Raw genomic sequence first — 21,315 nt, forward strand, 5'->3', positions numbered from 1 at the left:
GGTTATTAACATTTGCACACAGAGACAATCAGGGGCTTGTTAGAAAGATCTTAAGCTGTAGTTTAACCAGCAAAAAACAGCAAGTTTCTAACTTTAACCACCAACTATGATGCTATGAAGACGGGATATAAATTAGGGGCACATGCTCAATGCACTTCATGGGGAATAATATTAGGACAATTACACGGATAAAGTTACTCACCAAGAAGCCACCCATCGCGCACAGTGCCAGCTTGTAGTCTGTTCCCAACAATGCTGTTACTCAGAATGTATGAGTCATGCGTTGAACCAGGACACCCCCACAATGTTAGTTAAGTGCATTTGCGCATCACAAATGATCTGTACATTGAAGGAATGGAATTGCTTCCTGTTGACATACACAAATTCATCATGTGATGGCGCTTTTATAGCTCTGTGTGTGCAGTCGATAACTCCGATTACATTAGGAAAACCGGCTTTCGCTTTAAATTGCGCTTTAATGTTGGCCTGTTCAACTGCATTGTGGGAATTTGATATACCTGCTGAGATACAGATAATTCCGTCCCACAGTCCCAATCGGTTGGCCAGCTCCCTCTGGAATGCCCCGCTGGCTAGGAACCCCAGTGTGGTCATCACCTGCATGGCTCCTCGCGTTGTTGCGCTCCAGTGATGGCCTCAGTTCCTCAAAACGGCTGATGAGCCAGTTGTCATCATCCATCCATTTTCTATACCATCAATCCGTTAATCGGGTAGCAGGTGGGCTGGAGCCTATCCCAGCAGTCATCGGGTGAAAGGCGGGGTACACCCTGGACAGGTCGCCAGTCCATCTCAGGGCCACATAGAGACAAACTAGACAAACAACCATGCACACTCACACTCACTCCTAAGGACAATTTGGAGTCACCAATTAACCTGACATGCATGTTTTTGGATGGTGGGAGGAAGCCGGAGTACCCGGAGAGAACCCACGCATACACGGGGAGAACATGCAAACTCCACACAGAAAGAACCCTCTTGCTGTGAGGTGACGGTGCTAACCACCACACCACCGTGCAGCCCCAGTTGTCATCATGTTCCAGCAAATCCTCTCTGTCTCTTAACACACGCTCTCTTCCAATTGCACCATATACAATGTCTTCCAATACTGCTAAAGCAGCCATTGTTTTTTAATATTTTTTAACATTTAGTATGCACTGCAACACTTTGCACATGCTTTTATATCCACTCGTGTAATTGCAGACACATGGGTGCGTTAATTGTTCATCAGTGTTTTTTGTTCATGTGTCTCAAATGTGCACATCATTCAGTCTGAGGACAAATTGTGTTCACATTTATTTATTATAACAGTTTCCCAACATCACCTCTAAGTTTCAATTCAATTCAGTTTATTTATATAGCGCCAAATTACAACAATTGTCATCTCAAGGCACTTAAATAATATTGTCCAATTCAAGCCAATTAGAGTTCAATTAATTGTAATCATAATCCAATTAAATCCAATTAAATAATTTCAAAATAATCCAATTAATTCATACAGAGCCAATTCAAAAACAATATCCTAGCTAAGGAAACCAACAGATTGCACCGAAACTTGTCTTCAGTCCAATCTCCTGTCCTTAGCGTGCCTGAGACGACTGTGGAAAGGAACGACTCCCTTTTAACAGGAAGAAACCTCTGGCAGAACCAGACTCAGGAAGGGTGGCCATCCAAGTTAATAACCACAATAATGTCACATGTAAACAGGGGGAAAAGAGGTCAAAGTGAGGAAAGGTGTGACAGATGAGGTCCCCCAGCAATCTAAACCTATAGCAGCTTAACTATGGGATTTCAAACAATGATAGTTGTGCTATAAAACAATAAAGATGCTTAAGAGTATCAAAAATTATTAGGATAGTTAAATTGTATTAAAGGCCAAGGAAAACAAATATGTCTTCAGTTGCGTTAAAACTGTCACTAGAGGGAGCACATTTAATTGCCAGTGGAAGTCTATGCCACAGCTTTGGAGCTGCCACGTCAAAGGCACACTCTCCCTTATTAACTCTTCTGTGGAACAGCTAAAGCAGTTTCCCAGAGCTTCTAAGAGGTCTGGCGTTAGAGTATGTGCAGGGATAAAAAATAACCACCTAAGACTTTCTATCATTTAACTGAAGACAGTTATTAGCCATCTAGCATTTTACCTCCTGAACAGCTTTGGATAGAAGTTACCTCTGTGGACTACTCAGAATTTATAGGCAGGTAGATTAGTGTTTCATCTGCATAGCAATGAAATTAGATATTTGCGGAAAATGTTGCCCAAGGGAAGCATATACAGCATGAAGAGTAGTCCCAAAATAGATCATTGAGGAACTTCACCAATGACGAGGGCTGTTGAGAAGGAGAAATTCCCTGTTGTGATAAGAAGTAAACCACTGCAGGACTGTACCCTCAATGTCAATCTGGTCTTTAAGATGATTTTGACGAATATGATGGTCAAATGTATCCAAAGCTGCACTGTGATCTAGAAGAATTGCAATGGCACATTTAGCACTGTAATAAAAACAGGAGCAAGTCATTGGAGACTTTGAACGGGGCAGATTCTGTGCTATGACAAGCTCTGAAGTCTAGCTGAAATACATTTTTTTCATAGGAAAAATGTTTAGCTAAACTTTGAGGGCTTATTAACACCAAGTGAGGAAGCATCAAATTCATTCAATTTTCTTCACCTAACCAAAGGCTAAAAAGACTACAGTAAAAGAAATGAAAGTTTCCAATGGATTGACAAAGGCTTAAAAACTACACCTACTAATGTAGAGACTCAGAAAAAAAACAACACACACCTAGTTGTGGAAACTTTGAAAGTAATTCAAATTCATTCAGTCTAAGAGTTCATATAAAAATCATCTGGGGCCTCATGTACAAAGGGTACGTACGCACAAAAAAGTGGCGTACACACTTTTACACGTCAACGATCAGATGTATCAAAAGCGAAATGACCGTGGAAATGTGCGGTGCCTCACGCAAATTTCAGGGCTGTCGTACGCACTTTTCTACAGCGGTTGTTTCTTTGGCGACACTTACAGGTGATGTAAGTGTCGCCAAATGTAGGTATTTACCTTTAATCAGAGTCACCCACATTCCCACACCCACCACTGTTGAGAGAGCAGTGTCACCCATAGTTTTGTCGACTCTCTGTTCAACTCCTCAGCATTAAAGGCCTCGCTCACGCTCTCCCACCCACTCCTCTTACGTTTGCTGCTTATATCGTAGGCCAGCGTGCCAAAGAGCACATTTTTCTCCTCCACTTCAGAAAGTAGCACCTCCATCTCGCCTTCCGTTAAGTTATTCTTTTTCCCGTCTTACTCATTCTTTATTCTTTATTTTCTGATCGTGCAGAGAGGGGAATCGCAGGTGTAGGGCTCATTTAAATATGATTTGCATATTTAAGTAGGGGCGTGGACAGGGAGGAGTCGGGTACTCCAACATGCGCAACATTGAGATGTACAAAGGAAATGTGCTTGGATTCATCTGGATATTTTTGTACGTTGGAGGGCATTTTGGTTTGAGCGTACGCCATGTTTCAGTAGGAAATCCACGCAAGTCTTTGTACATGAGGCCCCAGGTCCTTAGCAGGTCTTGAAATAAGAACCACCACTGATGAACTACAACATGAGACATCATATCATGCCATTGTCTATTTAACAAAAACTAAGCCAAAATGCAATTGGAAAAAAAAAGGACAATTTTACTGCTTTCATAGAAATGAAAAGGTTAAGTAGCAGACAGACACTGCTAATAAAAAGGACTGCAGTCTGTTGGTTTCCTTAGCTAGGAAATTGTTTTTGAATTGGCTCTGTATGAATGATCTGGAATAAATTTTAATTTAATTAATTGGATGTGATTGGGGCTGCATGGTGGTGTGGTAGTTTCCACCATTGCCTCACAGTGAGAGGTTCCAGGTTCAATCCCCACCTGGGGCCCCCCTGTGAGGAGTCTGCATGTTCTGCCCCTGTATGTGTGGGTTTTCTCTGAGTACTCTGGCTTCTTCCCACAGTCCAAAAACATGCATGTTAGGTTAACTAGTGTCAAGTGTATAAATATGTGAAAAAAGGGTGAATCATAACAAGAACAGAACTTCAACTTGGGCCTTGTGCTGGCATACGAGAAACTGCAGGAAGTTTCTGCTCTAGAAGAGAGTAAGTCCTCTGTGTTTATACTTCAGCTGCAACAATCCATTTGCATGCCAATAGCATTGACTTCATAGCTAATTTCAGATTTGACCAAAGACCAGTTTAAAAAGCATGTTAAATGCCAACAGCTAGTGTACCTTTGTGACGCACACACAGTAAATGTACTAAAGCTTTTAATATTTAAGAATTCATTTGAAGCAGTTTATATGTTATCAACTCAAAATTTGAATACAAACTAGAATATTCAGAATGACAAATGACAAATAATAGATGAATATGAGGAGGACATGCTGAGAGGATGAGTGGGGCAAGATAACCCTTGGAATTAGAAAAAAACAAAAAAAACAGTGGAGCCAGGCACTGTGTGTAGCCTCAGAGGATAATTTAGCATCCAGGCAACATTCATGATGAAGTTAAGTAAAAATGTGGGGAATAAAAAAAGAGACAGTAAAATTAGAAAATAGAAAACAGAGAAAAAATCAAATCTGTTAATGGTTAAAGTATAATAACTTCTTTGAATGTGGAATCAAAAAAGATTTATACAGGTTTCCCATCTTGCACAGTTATTGGAAACAAACTTTGTTTGCAGGAATGAACAATTCATATCCAGCTCTTTGAAGAGTAGATGTCATCAAGGAGAGGTGGTAGTTTGAATAAAAAAAACAGGAGCCTCATACCTATTGATTAGCACCCACGGAAGGAAGGATTTATATCAACACTCATCAAAGCAACAGAATTTTACACATGTTCTAAGCATAAGAATAATTTCAGTTTCATCACATTATATTTCCTCTTCATTTTACTCTAGGTCATAACTTCAGTAAAATAAATTTAGTTCAGTTACAGTGCAGGTTGTATAAAGACCGTATAATCCAGCTGGAAGAAGAATTAGACATTAAAACACTCACCAAACAACACAGATGAAGAGAATATTTTGAAGAAATCCATTTAAAATGGTAATCTCTCAAAGAAAAAAAAGAAAGAAAATCTACATACAAGCTGTGCCGATCTTTGTTCATCTTTAGGCCAAATACACGTACAAGATGACTAATATGAGGTGCATGTCATTCTATTTATTGGCCCAAGCTTGAGTATCAGTGAATGCATGTGACATCTCTGAAATGTACACAATTGTATAGAAACATGTGTTGATCCCATCAGCATTTAACTGTTGAGTCCAGTCCTCATAGCATTTTCTCTGCTTGACAAGAATAAAGTCTGAGCACAAGAAGAGAAAAAGCCTTTTCAAATGCATTTTAGATGAGTGCTAACAAGTCACTCACACCCAATAAAAACAGAGATATAGTGAACTGCAGCAAATGACTGCCCAGCTTTTACTACCAGCAGCAGAATAAAGCTGGAAGAGTACCAGGGAGATGATAGGGACAAAAACGAGTTCCTCAAATCCCAGAGTTCCTTTTAACTTTAATGACCCCTCAAGAAAACAACAAAAAAGAATTCTGAGGGGCTTTCCCTTGTCCCAAATGTCTGTATTTTATGAGTTAGTCACAGGCAACACTACTCGGCTGTTTCAAATTTATCTCAGAGACTGTTACAGTTTTAAGAACATCAGAACAACTACACAAAAAATATTGATACAAATACAACAGTTGTGTAGTATCATAATGAACTGAGACTTACATCAGTAGCATGCCTGGTGATAACTGCTGATCAGACAAACAGAGCATGAGTTAATAAGTAATTTGGTTCGGCTGAAGTTCCATTTCCTCCTGATCGAAAGCTATGCTTTACTGAGCAAGAGTCACATAGGAGTCAGCCATCTCTGATCTACATCTGCTTTCAGGCAACCACATTAAAGACAGCACGAAAAATCCAAATGTATCACTTCCACATTCTGTGCACATGGCAAAGGCATTTCTTCACTAAGACACAACTTTGTAGGCTCAAGGGCTTGGTGCACTGGTGGATTGGAAAAGAGGAAGAAGGCAAAGGATTTTGAAGGGTCCATCATGGGAGGTCTGAGCAACAACTTCTACTGGACGAGGCTCAGGCCTGTGAAGTAGGCAGGGTAACTAGGTCCCATGTCTGCCTTGTCACATGGTCAGGGATCAGAGAAACTGGAAGAGCTGCAGTGTGTATGTGAGTGTAACTAAGACTATGGGCTTGACCAGATCTTGAACTGAGCAGCACATGATGCCTACATACCGCCAGCCAGGCAGCCTCTAAAATCTAACTGAAATCAGCAATTAAGCCTGACACTAATATCATCAAGCTGCTCTCCATATTAAATGGTCACACTGCAAACATGACGCCCACTTCAAAGAGTGCAGGGGATTACCTCTGAAAAACAAAGGGCATGACACTGTTTAAATACAAGCACTAAGAAACTTGTGAGACGCCAGAGCACATGAGGTGGAGCAGGAAGAAAAAGGCCAGAAAAACAGGAGCAGTTTTATAGTCGCTGTAACCCTGTTGGTTTGCTTTCAGACAAATTCAATAGTTTCACAAGGAAACCCCAAAAGACTCTTCAGTGTGATTCATTTGTTTTTTTAAATAGAAAAAAAAATGTATAATTTGCACAATAAGACTGAGCAAATCTTTCTGTTACTTAGCCTGACAAGTACAGATGTTGGGGATCAAATGTCAACTGCAATCTAGTAATTTGATAAACATATCAGAAATGTTATCATTTACACCTACTATTATATAAAGTTCTCATTTAAAAATGCCACTAAGACAGAAAAATCAAGAGTTTAAAAGGAAATATCTTACTGAAAATCCTAGACACAGAATTAACCAACACAGTAAAATTATGTAATTATGTAAAACTAAGCTGAATTTACTCGTGTAGAGGTAATTATACTGCATGTGTCTCAACATTAATCTTACTTAGTGAAAAAAATGTTATCAACAGCATCAGTTTGTACTGTTTGAAAAGCCTGTTATGACCTCTGCAGCAGCTCCATCAGTTCACACGTGCTAACAGCGTTGAAGGGAGTGCAGCGGTAAGTCTGTTCGCTCTTGATGGAAAGTAGGAGGACACTGAGTTTGTTCTGCCTCCTGTGTTGACGGAGCTTCATGGCTTCAACCTTACTGTGTGAGCTGAGATGTAGGTTAAATGCTTTGTGGTGAAGACTGACACTCATGACTTTTGTTTAAGGCACAACCAATGCTGAGGTATAATGAATTAAACACTTATATTTACTGGTCTCATGATATGAGACATAAAGACCTCTAAATAAAGGGAAAATACATCTTTATGTCAACGATTAAAATATTCAAAAGATATCAAACTGTGGTTAACTGCAGCAAGTGATATTAGCATGGTGGCCACTTGAGGCATAGAGGGTAACATTGAGAGTTAATTCCCCACAGTACAAGGGAAAACACCCAGTCAACTTCCTTGTGTGTCAAACTGATGTTTGTGACTGCATTTAAATGCCTTTGCGGAAACCCAAACTGATGCTCTTTCATTAATTGACCACAGAGGATTTAGGGCTTGATGTAATGTTACCACATGGCTTAATCCCTGCATATAATAAAGATGTATTGTGTGACATATTCAAAACAAGACTATGAAACATATCCTGTGGAACTTGGAGATTAAAAAAAAAAAAGAGAACAAGCAATTTCTTCAAAAGTTTTTATTTGGAAGTCAATGCCTTTCCCATTGGAACTGAATCACGCTTAATAGTTTTTCTAGAGCGCTTCAATAGGACTACATTAAAACATTTTCAGTGTTTCAGAACAATACAAATATTTAAGCATACAAAGGCATATTTTTTCTGAATGCAAAGTATTTTTGCTGGTATTCTAACCAGTAAATTGTCTACATACCGTCTTTTTCCAGTGCTTCCATCCAACACTGTGTTTTAAGCCAACACAGGTGAGTTGTAAAATGCTATGAGTTTTACCATAATTGCTACTGAGTTCAGATGTCAACATATCATCTCAACTAGGAAAAATGTAGGGCCAAATCAAAGCAAGGTGAAAAGAAAAAGATGTTCAGTCAACCTCAAATAAAGATGATACGTCAAAATTATTCCTAAGTTTTACCATCAAAGTTAGAGGCTGGTCTGCTCAGAAAAATAAAGAATGAAGTAAAAGTAGTTACTAAAACTCATGCTATTAAAGCAATGTTAAAAAATGATAAGGATTTTTTAAACCATATCTAATAACACAAAGACCCGCTAAATATACAGAACCTGCAGAACAATACCAAAGAACAGAAATTTTCCAAAGTGCCTTCTGTCATAATGCATATTCTACATATTGTCTTCGCTGTCACCATATTGCAGCATAAATCTGGTCAGCAGAATTTTCAGTTATAAATACTGTGCAACTCAAGTGAAAGCTAATGAAAAAACTTGTATACAAGATGAAATAGTGCAAGGATAGCTGTCCCTCTGGCTTTTGCATTGAACTGGGAATGAAATAGCAGGCCCACCCAACCCCTTTTAAGGTAATTTACATGGTTATTCTTAAGGTGAGTTTCCTGTAAAAATGTTATATCTGAATTTAATTGTTGTAAATTGGACCAGATTTTCTGTCTTTTTATCCATGTGTTCATATCTTTTGCATTTAAAGACACGAAGTGGATGGAACGACTTGCATTGCAATTAGTTGGCATATCTTAAGGGGTTATAGGAATGGATGATAGAGCAGTGAGACTGAGACATTTAAATTTAAGTGTAAACGCCCGTGCAGGGAGCAAAGAGAAGAAAGGGAAGATAATTTTTTTTAATTGATTTATTGTTTTCTTAATGAATATCAAGTCCCACCACAAACATGCGAACAAATATAAGTCAATTATGCATACAACTAGCTAGATGGCAGCAGCATAGGTTTATGCATAGCGATAACAGGCACATTTTTCGTTTATGAACCTGAATGATACACACGTGCATATTAAACCAAGTCTGTGGGGGACATGAGTCTCTGTGTGTAAAGTGAGCAGCAGCAAGCACCTCCAACATGAGGAGGCACAGAAGTCCCTCTTTAAGCATCTAAAGTCTTAATGAAGTTCATGGCAAAACCGTGACATGAGCTTAAGTCTTGCTTATAGAGAGATTGCCAAAATAGATTGTACATGTTGGGTCTTAACAAAAATAAGCAATGAATGAAATGACCCTGTAGCTTTTGGCGCCGCTGCGCTCGGCTGTTTTCGTACCGCTTTTATTCTAAGAGGCGGCTGATGTGGAGGGTGATCCAGGAGGGTTGTTATGAAGATAGGAGGAAACGTCATCTGGCGAGGAGAAGACGAGCTTCTGGCCGTTCTTGTCGGTGACCCTGAGCTTTGCAGGGAAGAGCATCCTATATGCGAGGCCGGCGTTCCTCAGCTGAGATTTCACCGTAAAGTATGCTGCTCTTTTCTTCGCGACCTCGACTCTCTGGCAAGCTTCAGGATGTGCTCCTTGGTCTGGTAGTGGTGGATCCGCGCGATGAACGGGCGGGGAGCGCCATCTTGTTTCTTTCAGGGGATTGCAAGTCTGTGAACCCTGTCAACAGTCGGAGGTGTGGAGAAAGAGTGTGTGCCGAATGTTTCTGTCAAAAGTTCCTCCGTGAATGCGGTTGGTTGACCGCCCTCAGCTTTCTCGGTACGCCGGTTATACGGATGTTATTTCTCCGTGACCTGTTTTCCAGGTCGTCGGTCTTAAACCCTAGACTCTGGTTTTCTTTAAACAGGGTTAGGCAGGTGGATTCAAGGGTTGTCAATCTGGTCTTCGTGTTTAGTGCAATTTCCATGTTTTGAATTGTCTGCATGGTGAGCAGAAAATTGTTCGGAGAGTTTAGTTATAATGCGGTCTTTCATTGCTTTCAGAAGTTTCTCCATGTCGGCTAACGTGTTGCTAGCATGTTGCTCGTCTTGGCTAGTTAGCATGTCACTGCTCTTAGTCGGAGATTTGGTAAGTAGGCTTTTATGTTTGTGAAGTAATGTTGCTGGAGATTCTAGAGAATTTCATTAGATTAGATTCAACTTTATTAGTACAAGTACTGAGACAAGGAAACGCAGTTTAGCATCTAACCAGAAGTGTAAAGAAGCAGAAAGTGTCGAGTATGTGCAGTAAGTAAAGAGATTGAAGATCCATAAGTGGTACTGTATGTGTCAAATTAACACTAACATCATGAATGCTAGGATCCAGTTTTCCAAAAGAGCATGTGCTCAGTTTTATTTTCATCACCAGTCAGTATTCTAGAGTCCAATGTAATTGATCACTACACAGCTTTAAGTCATATTTTTGTTGACTCTCCATATGAATTATGTAAATAATGTGATTGAAAATATCCATCCAGCATGTTTTGTGTCAGCCCTGGGGTGGAGGTGACCAGGATGCATCCTAATCAGATGCTAGAACCCTTTTAGCTGACTCCTTTCAACGCAGAGCAGCAGCAGCAACATCTCTACTCTGAGCTTTCTCCAGATGGTTGGGCTCCTCACCGTATCTCTAAGGTTGAGTCTCACCACCCTTGGAAGGAAACTCATTTGATCTGCTTGTATAGGCAGCCTCATTCTTTCTGTTTCTACCTAAAATCACATGACCATTGGTGAGGGTTGGAATGAAGATGGACAGTAAATCAAAAACTTCATAATAACGGCTTGGCACAGTGTCCTTATGACTGCTGACAAAGCGCTGATCTATCTGTCCATCTCTTGACCAAGCTTGCCATTATTTGTGAACAAGACCCAGAGATTCTCAATCTTTTCACTTGAGACAGAGACTCATCTCAGGGCTTTCATTGCTATCACTTCACAGTCAGCGGTGAACCACCCCTAGTGCATGCTGAGAGCCATAGCTTGAAAAAACCAACAGAAGATTTAAGCAGAGGTTCACAAACAATAAGATACCCTCTTCTCCCCAACTATGCCTCAATATCCTGTCCATGAAAACCACTAACAGGATCAGTGACAAGGGGCAGCCATGTCGGAGTCCAACATGCATTGTAAAAACAAGCTTGACTTTGTGCCAAGATCGCAGACACAGCTCTTGGTTTTGGTTATAGAGGGACTGAATACCCTGCAAAAGTGACTGGTACCCAGTACTTCCACAGCAACCCCCCAAAAAATATCTCAGGGATAATTATTGTAAGAATTCTCATAGCCAACATAACACATGTAGACTAGATCCTTTCTGTGACAGCCAGGCCTGAAAGGTGACAGCTTCCCTCACCACCATTGTACATTGTACCTCAGGTTTGCGCCACAACAGGCACAGACAAATTTCTGGCAACAGCTCATGGAAGCTGCAGCTTTAATCGAGGTCCTGAATGAGGTCCATTCGGATGCCATGTCCCCAGCCTTCCCTGGTAGATTTCAAAAACTCCTCGAGATGTTGGTTAAAGATTTCACAAACTGGGATCTCTGCCAGACATTCCGAGTTCACCCTCACTATCCGTTTGGTCTGGCATCTTTCCCCTTTTATTGTCTATGTAAAGCACTTTGAATCACCTTGCTGTTGAATTGCGCCATATACTGTATATAAATTTGCCTTGCCTTGCCCTACCAGTGGATCCAGCTCTCCAGCAGGTAGCGATCACTTGACAGCACTGTCCCTCTTTTTACCCGAGTATCCAAAGCATATGGCTGCAGGTCTGATGATACAACTACAAAGGTGAAAGCTTTCCCTTCGGCCTAAGGTGGCCTCCCAAAAATGGCCACAGTGCTGCGAATAATGATGTCCACCTCGCACTGACCAATAGTGTGAGCCCAGCCAGGCAGAATTAAGCCGACAGCACCTGCTCCCGAGACCACTGTAGATCATTATTGGCATCATCTTTAAAGAACATCTCCTATCTTCACAGGGGTGAAGCGGTAGCCCTCTTTGACACCTGGATTCCTCTTGAGCAGTGTTTCTCAATTCCGGTCCTCATGACCCACTGCCCTGCATTTTTTCGAAGTTTCCCTCCTCAACCACACCTGATTCAAATGATCAGCTCGTCATCAAGCTCTGCAGTGGCCTGATAAGGTGCCATTCATTTGCTTTCTTGCCTGTTTGAATGTACACTGCTGTGAATTATACCAAGGAGCCAACCTCTTCTGACCGATTAACTACTTTTCTGTGGGACATTGTCTAGCATTGTACATATTGAAATTGTGATTCTGTCAACAAGACATGTAAAGTTTAGGGACTTGAACATGGAAGTGAAGGAAATGATAATGGAATTGATTTTTTTTAATCTTGTTACAGCATTCTCTTGATAGACACGTACTATAAATAATTTTCTTCTCCGATGCTGTGTAGTCAAGTAATGTAGACTTAAAAGTAATTGTCATATAAGACAGGGTTGTGAAGAAATACAGTTAATTGTTCAGTTTCAGTTCCATAAGTGACAATGATTAAGAGAGTAAGTAGGTCTGTGTACACTGTGAGAAAATCCAAATGAATCCATCCATCCATTTTCCATACCCGCTAAATCCAACTCAGGGGGGGCTGGACTGTAACCCAGCTTCCATTGGGCGAGAGGCATGGTACACCCTGGACAAGTCGCCAGTCCATCACAGGGCCATACAGAGACAAATTACCATCCATGCTCACACTCTCTCCTAGGGACAATTTAGAGTCACCAGTTAAGCTTACATGCATGTTTTGGGGTGGTGGGAGGAAGCCGGAGAGAACCCATGCATACACGGGGAGAAAATGCAAACTCCACACAGAAAGGCCCCAGCTGGGATCTGAACAAGGAACCCTCTAGTTGTGAGGCAATGGCGCTAACCGCCACACCAGCGCGCAGCTCCCCATTTGAATCCAATATAAAAGAAGATACAGAACAACAAGTTGAAGAGGTTTTTGTGATTTCCACTTTGGGTGGGAAAAACTGAGAATCAGAGATTCAAAAGAGCTAAAACTAATCTTGGGTTTAGGACTGATTAGTAACCCTGATCTGAAGATAGCTGCCACTCCTCCTCCTCTGCCTGTGGTTGGAGGAATGGGAAAATCTAAATGGATAGAGGAAGTTGATTAATTTATGCTAACATCATCCACGTTCTCTTTCATTAGTCATTGATACAAATTTTGAATTTATTACAAATGAAACAGCCAAAAACTGGCTGAGATTTCAATGCTTTATCTCACATGTTCAATTATACAGTGGATTGCAGAGGTGACATGAAATTCAGTTAATATAATGTGTTAATTGTAAGTTAATTGGGCACAAAAATTGCTGTCTACAGGGGAGCCCTCGCGATCAAGTTATGCAAGTAACATTGTCTTCACTAGATAGCAGACTAAAGCAAATTAATTCTGACAGCAATTTTTTGGAGACCCAGTCTATCAACAGTGGAGTCGTGCTTTTGTTTCCAACTGTTTCAGATCAAGGACATATTTGCAACATTAAATCATGCACTTTAGTGTACTTTATTGAGAGATATGCAGACATTTTTTACAGACCAACAAGCAACCAAAACATTCTATAAAGTTAAGATGAGTGTCTTAGACATTCAGGTAATCAAAGTTTAAAATCCCCCCCCTCTTATTTATTACCTCCTTGAGCTTGGTCTCCACCAATCTCTGAGAAATAAGTATCACTTTTATTTGGCTTCAGTGCTCCACTATGTTCACCAGCTAGTTACAAACTTCTGTTTATCATTTGTTGCTGGACAAATAGTGAACAGTGTGTTTTTAGAGATTCCTTTCCAAAAACAGTTGTCCGCTGCAGAAATTATGTTAATGAGGGCAGTAAGGATGAGCAAAAACAGTGTGCATGCAGGAAATGAGAAACAATCAGCTGAAAGATGGAAAAAGCTCTGTAGAACTAAAAGGAAATGTAAACTTTGGTGATGATTGTCTGTGAGTAACACCTTTCATATGGTCATTTGATCCATTGTCTGTTTCTACACACAAAACAAGGAGATTGTATAACAAATTTAGAAAGCACTAGAAAATGATTGATCAAATGCTCACTTCAGAAACTCAACAAGGCATGATGCTCAGAACAACTCAGTCCTCACATCTATCAAAGTTTGCATGTTTAACGTACTGGTGTTCAGTTCATTATCAGAAATGGATACAATGAAGGTCTCCACATTGTATATGATGCACAGCAGTGACTGAAAACTGAGAAAAAATGACCAATGAGTGATTAGAAATCAGGAGGGCCGATGTCTTTTTCCAGTTAATAACACAGCAGACCCTGTATCCGACATTTTGACTGCAGAAGTAACACAGAGTGCCAGAGCGGACTGTAAGAAAAGTGCTGTGGTGTCCAACAGCCAGGTACCCCCCCTCCCCCAACTTGTCCACGTCCTCCAAGTTAGTCACACAAGAAAATAGTTTTATTAGGGAGAGCAGAGGCCAAACTGTCAATAGTATAAATCTGCCACCCCCTGCTTCCTTCAAATACAACACCAGTCACAGTTACACTTCGAATTGATCAAATTGAAGCAGCACATCACTTTGGAGATAAAGCATGTTACGTACTTAACAATAACAGGGCTATCAGGCATGCTGCAAGAAGCACTTTCTGGCTAAAATCGCACTGTAGTTTCTGTGTGATAGCTTATGTTAGAGATCAAATGCTGATTCAGAGTCTGAAAATTGGTTGATCCCAGATCCCTAAAGCAGCACAATGACCTGGTTTTCAACTGTGGATTATATAACAAGGACACCAAAAACAGCTGAGAGGCAACACATAGTTTCAGAAACTTATCCTAGATTCATAGCAGATGAGCTTTCCCTCCTTTTGAAATTCTTGAAATGAAATGTTCCTAGTTTAAGATTAGTAATCATGTATTAATACATAAAAAGTTTTATGTTTCATGACATGCAGCTGCACATCCTCCAATGTATCGCCAATATATCAGGTTTTAAAAAAGAAAGAATAAACACATTTATGTGAAAAGGTTTGATCAATCTTATTGGAAATTAAACTGGAATTTTCCAAATGGTAGCAACTGTGACATTATTTGGAACATAACATTTCAAGATATAACTACATAAATCGAAATACACAAGATGCTAATTGCTCAAAGTCTGTATTTTTGTTTGATATAAATATTTATTAGGTTTATTGGGAAATCAGGTATTCAGTGAGGGATATAAATGAAAAAAAATGAAAAAAGGATTAAACCTAACAATGTTTGCCCCATTCAGTGTTCAGCAAATGGAAGTCATGTTTCTCAGTCCAACACTGGTGTCAGTCTGACTGCAGCTGAAACCTCCTCCTGCTCCAACCATGTGACAGTGGGAGTGTGTGGAAGTTCAATTCCCCTCCAACAATCGCAGCTCAATTCTAGCGCTGTAAAGAAAAATGTAACTTTCTTTTATTGCAGCAGATACTTGCAGAGGTGCTGCATGAATCTGAAGACTGTCTCCCCGAGGAGACTGAGGGATCACAGAGGTCTGGCGGAGCAGGGAGTAAAGCCTTAGGTAAGAACTGACACCGATTCAGAAATATTCACTACTTTATGAACTAGTTTTTACGTTGTTATGAATTTGTATTAAAACTGTGTTAGAGTGGTGCATTTATGCAAAGTTAAGCCTGATGAAATGAAAAACTGTTATTTTGATAAAACATTATTCAATAATAATAATATTAATAATGATGACAAGTTTTATAATTCAGCTGTCAGAGTTTCTCTTCACCGTTTTTCACCTAAATAAACTACTTATTAAATAACAATAACTAGGCCTGCGTGGACTTTGTCCTAACTCAATGAATATAGGACACATATAATGACCAAAACGCATGTAACTATAAAGTTTAGGCTTTATGTCACAAACTGACACATTCTCTGATATTGTTAGACTGAGAATCTAGTAGACTTTGTGGCTGTCAGTGGGTTCAGACTTAGTTGCCTTCTGACTAATTGAACTTATTGTCTAATTGGCTCTGACGGAATATTGAGAGAAATACATCAAAACAAAATCTTTTTATACCACAGAGTTTATGTGGTATAAACAGACAGGAATTAACTTAGCCAAACACTTTATGTAGTTTTTTACAGCTTATAATTCAACCTACCACCAATTTAAATGAAAAAAATATTTAAATGATTAAATAAAAATGACTGGTTGGGATTAAATTAGAGTATGTTGAGAGTGTGTGTGATGCATGATGAGAATGCGTGTGATGTTAATATTTTGAGGTTGAAGAATAAAGCAGCAGCTCACTGTCCAGTTGGAAGCAGTTACTTGAGCGTCTGTCAGCAGCAACATTAGGCAGCTCGGAAAGCCAGCGGAGCAGAGCTGCGAACACGCACAAACACGCGCGCGTCGCCGAATGACAAACAGTGGCCGCTCATTTGCACATGTCACCGAGAAGATATGTAAGTCACGTTGGCAGCTGATGTATAGACAAGTTGTAGATTCATGCTTCATTTAGTGCGGAAAGCTTCCGTTTCACCTGCAAATACAGCGCGGCGCGGCCTCCTCAGTCATCCACCGCCGAGGGGCTGCGGGCTGCTGCTGCTGCTGCTGCTGCTGCTGACTTATCACAGCACAAAATATCCACACAGGAGCAATTAGCCACATTATAACCGTTCATGTGAAATTGATTTTTCAAGTCATGATACATTCAGACGCTTAAGGGACTGGAAAGATCGCTAAAGTGATCCAAAAGAACGGTACTGCATAAAAGTGCAAACATCAAAGCCAGAGCACGATTTATTTTAAAAAAAAGTCGTTTTTGTGTTGTTATTATCTAAAGTGTGCATGGATTATTAAAATGAATGAATAGATAAGAAACTCCGACTGCAACTGGTCAGAGTGTTGCTGAATATACATCTGTACGTGTCAGCCACTGGTTTGACTCATTACATGAACACGTTGGACAGTGTCCCCTGCGCCATTTGAGACCAATGGAAAAAGCTTTTAAAAGGGCTAAATAGACAAATAACTAACTGAATAAAATAATATTCTATTGCAGCCTAATTCGGCTGCGTCCTCACACTTTTTTGTGACACTTTACTGAAGGGCTATTATTTATTATTAGTTCACTGAGATGCTTCCGTGTGTTGTTTCAACTGAAATATATTTGACACCTTTTACAAGCAGACGTGTTTGTGGTCAGACAAAGTAGATTTTCACACGGATTGCAATGTTCTTTCAGTGAAATATTATCACGATGGCAACTGATACAGCTTCTAGTTAATTGGAGGTATGATACTGACTATGATAGCAATGTTTGGGGGGGAGGGGGGGGTAAAGTATGGATAACCCTCTATGGGATCTGAGCGTATGTTACTACTATTGGAAGGTTTCTGTTGTTGCAGGCTACACGTTTTTTTCTGAAAAGGTTTGTACAGGTTTATGTTGGTCTTTGGTCAGGTGAATACGACAGGAATGATGACGCGGTTCGCCTTCCTATAGCAGCCTAAGTATAGAATAAGCAGACAAAGCAGGATGAAGTGAAACACTCAACAGTGCATGTTGATGCGCGGTTGATAATTAGATGCAAGATGAAGTTAGTGATCGACATGTGAAGGGACACGTTGATGTAGATGCTGAGGCTGAGAGGAGGCACCTTTGGCTGGAGACACTTACTCCGCCACAGCTCCAAGCAAGGCCGCAACCATGGAGTCAACTTTGGGGGACCAAATCTCTCTCTTTCTATATATATCTATATATATATATAGATATATATATATATATATATATATACATTTTGAGCAGTTCTTTGAACTCCCCCCCCCCCCCCCATGTATATGGTAATTTCGGCCTCCAAGGACAGCCTGCTTTACGAAACAAGGAGGGCAAATCAGTCCCTCACTGTTGCTTTTCCACATTAAAGGGGCTGAGCAGCAATATGTGTGTGCGCGATTATAAGAAAGCATCCCTCTGAGTTCCCCTGTCAGAGCACAGAGACTGCACTGCACTGCACAGGCGCACAACGCAGCTCGACACAGGAGACGCTCAACGGCAGTAGAGCATAAGAACACACCGACACACAGGAAAACTGCCGCCGCCGGAGACCCGCTCGACAACGTACTTCTTCCACACACGTGCAGCCGCTGTGGGAAGAGGGAACTCCCCGCTGTTTGTAGGCCGAAGACAGAGCAGCGGTGCACGGGATGGATTTAAGCAGATGATAGCTGACTGCATGAGGTACGCTACAGCAGATGAGTCTGCGCAGTTGATTAGCAGCAGTGTAAACTGATGATCTGCTTTGCAAATAAAGCGTTAAGTCACAGGTGAGTGTAGAGGAACCGCTCTGTGATCCTGCAATCAGCTGCGATAATTCCACTCACTGCTCTACTCCCTCAGCAGATTTGATATGGATGATCTGCATCTGACGGCGGTGGAGGGAGAGATGCGGCTCTTTTGCTGCTAAATGAAAACACACTTGCAATGGTTTATTACAACCGTTTACTATGAGTCTGTTATTACTTTTATTATTTGTATGATTATTATTGTCATTATTAAGAATAGCGGGAGCAGGCCTAATAGTGATAACTTGTACGTAGTTTCACTTGCTTATTCCTTTAAAATCATGAATAATTTGGTTGTAGTATGGCTTATTGGACATAAGCAGGTTCGTGTATAAAAGACGTGGTCATTTTAAATATAAGTTAAAAAAATGTGATGTTATTTAAAATTAACTTTTAAAAACAATATATTCTGATTAAGTAGGAGTTAATATTTTATTTGAAATTATCCTAAAGCAGGAAAAACAGACACTGGTCATTGCTCTTTTTCTTTCAGACAAAGTTTTTAATGTGGTTTTATTGCGTTTATTTTTGCAAGTGATCGTTAGAGAAACACTGACCAACTGCACAGCCGATCAGGCCAGCGGAGGATCTATTTTTAATGGCTTTATTCTTGTAGTCGTCACACAAACTGTTTGTCATTTGGTACCAAAACTTATGGTTAGGCCTTGGTGCAGTTGAGTCGCACATACAAAATGGCGCCGTGCTGAATTGTATTACATCTGTATCCGACACTGAACACGACTCATATACACAACTAAAATATAATGCTTATTGTTGTAGCTTTCAAGGTTTTGAAATATGTCCATTTAATTTCAGAGCTTCTCTTTCTACAGGGCTGTAATTTTGTGAATACATTGAATGACAAACATACAACTGCTGGGAACAAAGATTGTGTGTTTATAACATTAAATATACATTCATATGTGAAGCAGTAAAAGTTGTGTTTTGTCCAAAGTGTTTCCTGTTTTTTCATTATGGAAGATTTATCCCTTAGATTTTAGGCAACATTTGTAACACTGTTTCTATGCTGCATAGGCTTTCTGAAGTGCACTGTGTTGTTTTAAAAGCAGATACCCTGAAAAAACAGGCCAGTTTTTCCGTTTCATTTCTTTCAGGCACAGCCCAGGTTCCCTTTGGGCGCTCATACATCCACTTACAACCGTAAATTGCTGAATATATAACCTATTTTTTCTTTTTGTTTATATACTTTTTTTACAATGGTTTTACCATCTTTCAGTGTACCATATTATGTATGAATATATTATAGTTGTGAATATGTTATAGGCTGAATAGTTTTCATAGTGGTTGTCAGGAGTGACAGAAACAAAAACAATGTGTTGGCTCACACTGCTCAGTTAAACAGAATCAGCGAAAGGCCCAAATTCACGCTGTAAAAAAGGCTCCGTGGCTGTTTCTCCGTCAGTCGTTATCTTTATTAGCTTTCACAAATGTCTCCACCAGCTTACACTGGACGCTGCCTCTCCACTTTCATGGTTAAGAGAGTGGTCGGCCTGTGTTTACACTTCAACATTACCAGTGTTCAGCCCTGAGGAGCAACACCAGGATTTCACAGGCTCTGAGATGGTAGCAACAGGCTTCACATTGACATACTTTAAGTAGTTTTTGCAGGATATCGAAGCAACATTGGTGTTGTGTTTAATCTAAGTGAGAACACTTTAATATTATGGATGAAAAGTAATTTATCTAAATAACTCCATTGTTATAATTATTCCATCTGCAAACTAAACTGAGCTCAAAGTATAGTGTCTGCATGCAGCCTAGAACCGAATTACACCCTCAGGGGTCTGAGGCATTCATGAAACTCGCAGCAGCAGCAGCAGCATGAGGATGCAGACACAGATTGGAGGTTTTGAAGCAGTGTGAAAGACAGTGTGTACGGATCCTGTTGGTGTGACAGAGAGGCAGGCATCATGACGGGGATGAATACAGCCTCCATTTTTACTGAAATGAGTTTTTCCTGATTTTTTTTATTTTTTTCTATTGACTTTGCTTCCAAGCTAGAAAAAAAAATCGTGACACACCTTGTTTTTCATTTAAACCAGGATTTGCCTTTTGGATTAGGACTTAATTTGAACACTTCTACAGTACTTCATAAAGTTTTCACAAAACATTCTGTTGGGGAATTTCATTATGTTTAATTGAAAAAAAAAAAAAAATCTTTTTAGATTTTTGTAATCTCCTTTTTACACTTTGGGAGGGAACAGAATATGTAGATTAGACTGTTTTTAACATTTATACTTTAACCTTGGCCACACTTAAATGAGAAATTTTACTTAAGACTATTTATTATTAAATAGCTGAAATATTAATCTATATATGATTTTGCATTCTTCCTATCTTGCAACATCTGACTATTGAAATTAGAGCATTATGAAAGGAGGACATAAATAGCACAAGTTACTTAAGATGTTTTGTTCATTTTAGCTGTTAAGTGCCCAATAATAAAACTCTGTAATCATTACTTTGCTCAAGCTAACATAGTTATTTTCCACCTTGACTGACTTTGCCACAGTTTTCACCAACAACAGCAATTGGTGCCTAAACACTGTATCCAGTCCGAACAAATGATTTGGTTCTTACCGTGGAAACATATTTGCCTTCATTACAAACATAGTGATGCAGCAGAGGAAAGAAATACAATTCAATTATAACAATTCAAGCTTGACATTTAGATATTTCTTTAAAACTCTACAAATCTGAAAGAAAAGCTTACATCTGTTCAGCTTGTAGTGGAACATGGATATGATATTTCAACAATTTAAGAGATTCACAGAGAGAGTTGAGGGGATTTGTGGATTAAATCCACAAATCCCAGTAGTCAGTTAAAAACTTGTAAAGTTATTGCAAACACCTACTGGGTTTCAATATCAACATTTTACCTTTGCCTACATGTTATATGAATGGATATCATAAAAAAAAGAAAACTAGATGGGAAAAAGGAAGAGTAACTTATTCAGAAATATTCCAGGTTATCATAGGTATGAATTAGGAATGCTGATAGGGACACTATACTATATTATTTACTATATTATTTAAGTGCCTTGA

The sequence above is a fragment of the Leuresthes tenuis genome, unplaced genomic scaffold (assembly GCF_036924035.1).
Source record: "Leuresthes tenuis unplaced genomic scaffold, fLeuTen1.0.hap1 SCAF_9, whole genome shotgun sequence".
Taxonomy (NCBI): Eukaryota; Metazoa; Chordata; class Actinopteri; order Atheriniformes; family Atherinopsidae; genus Leuresthes; species Leuresthes tenuis.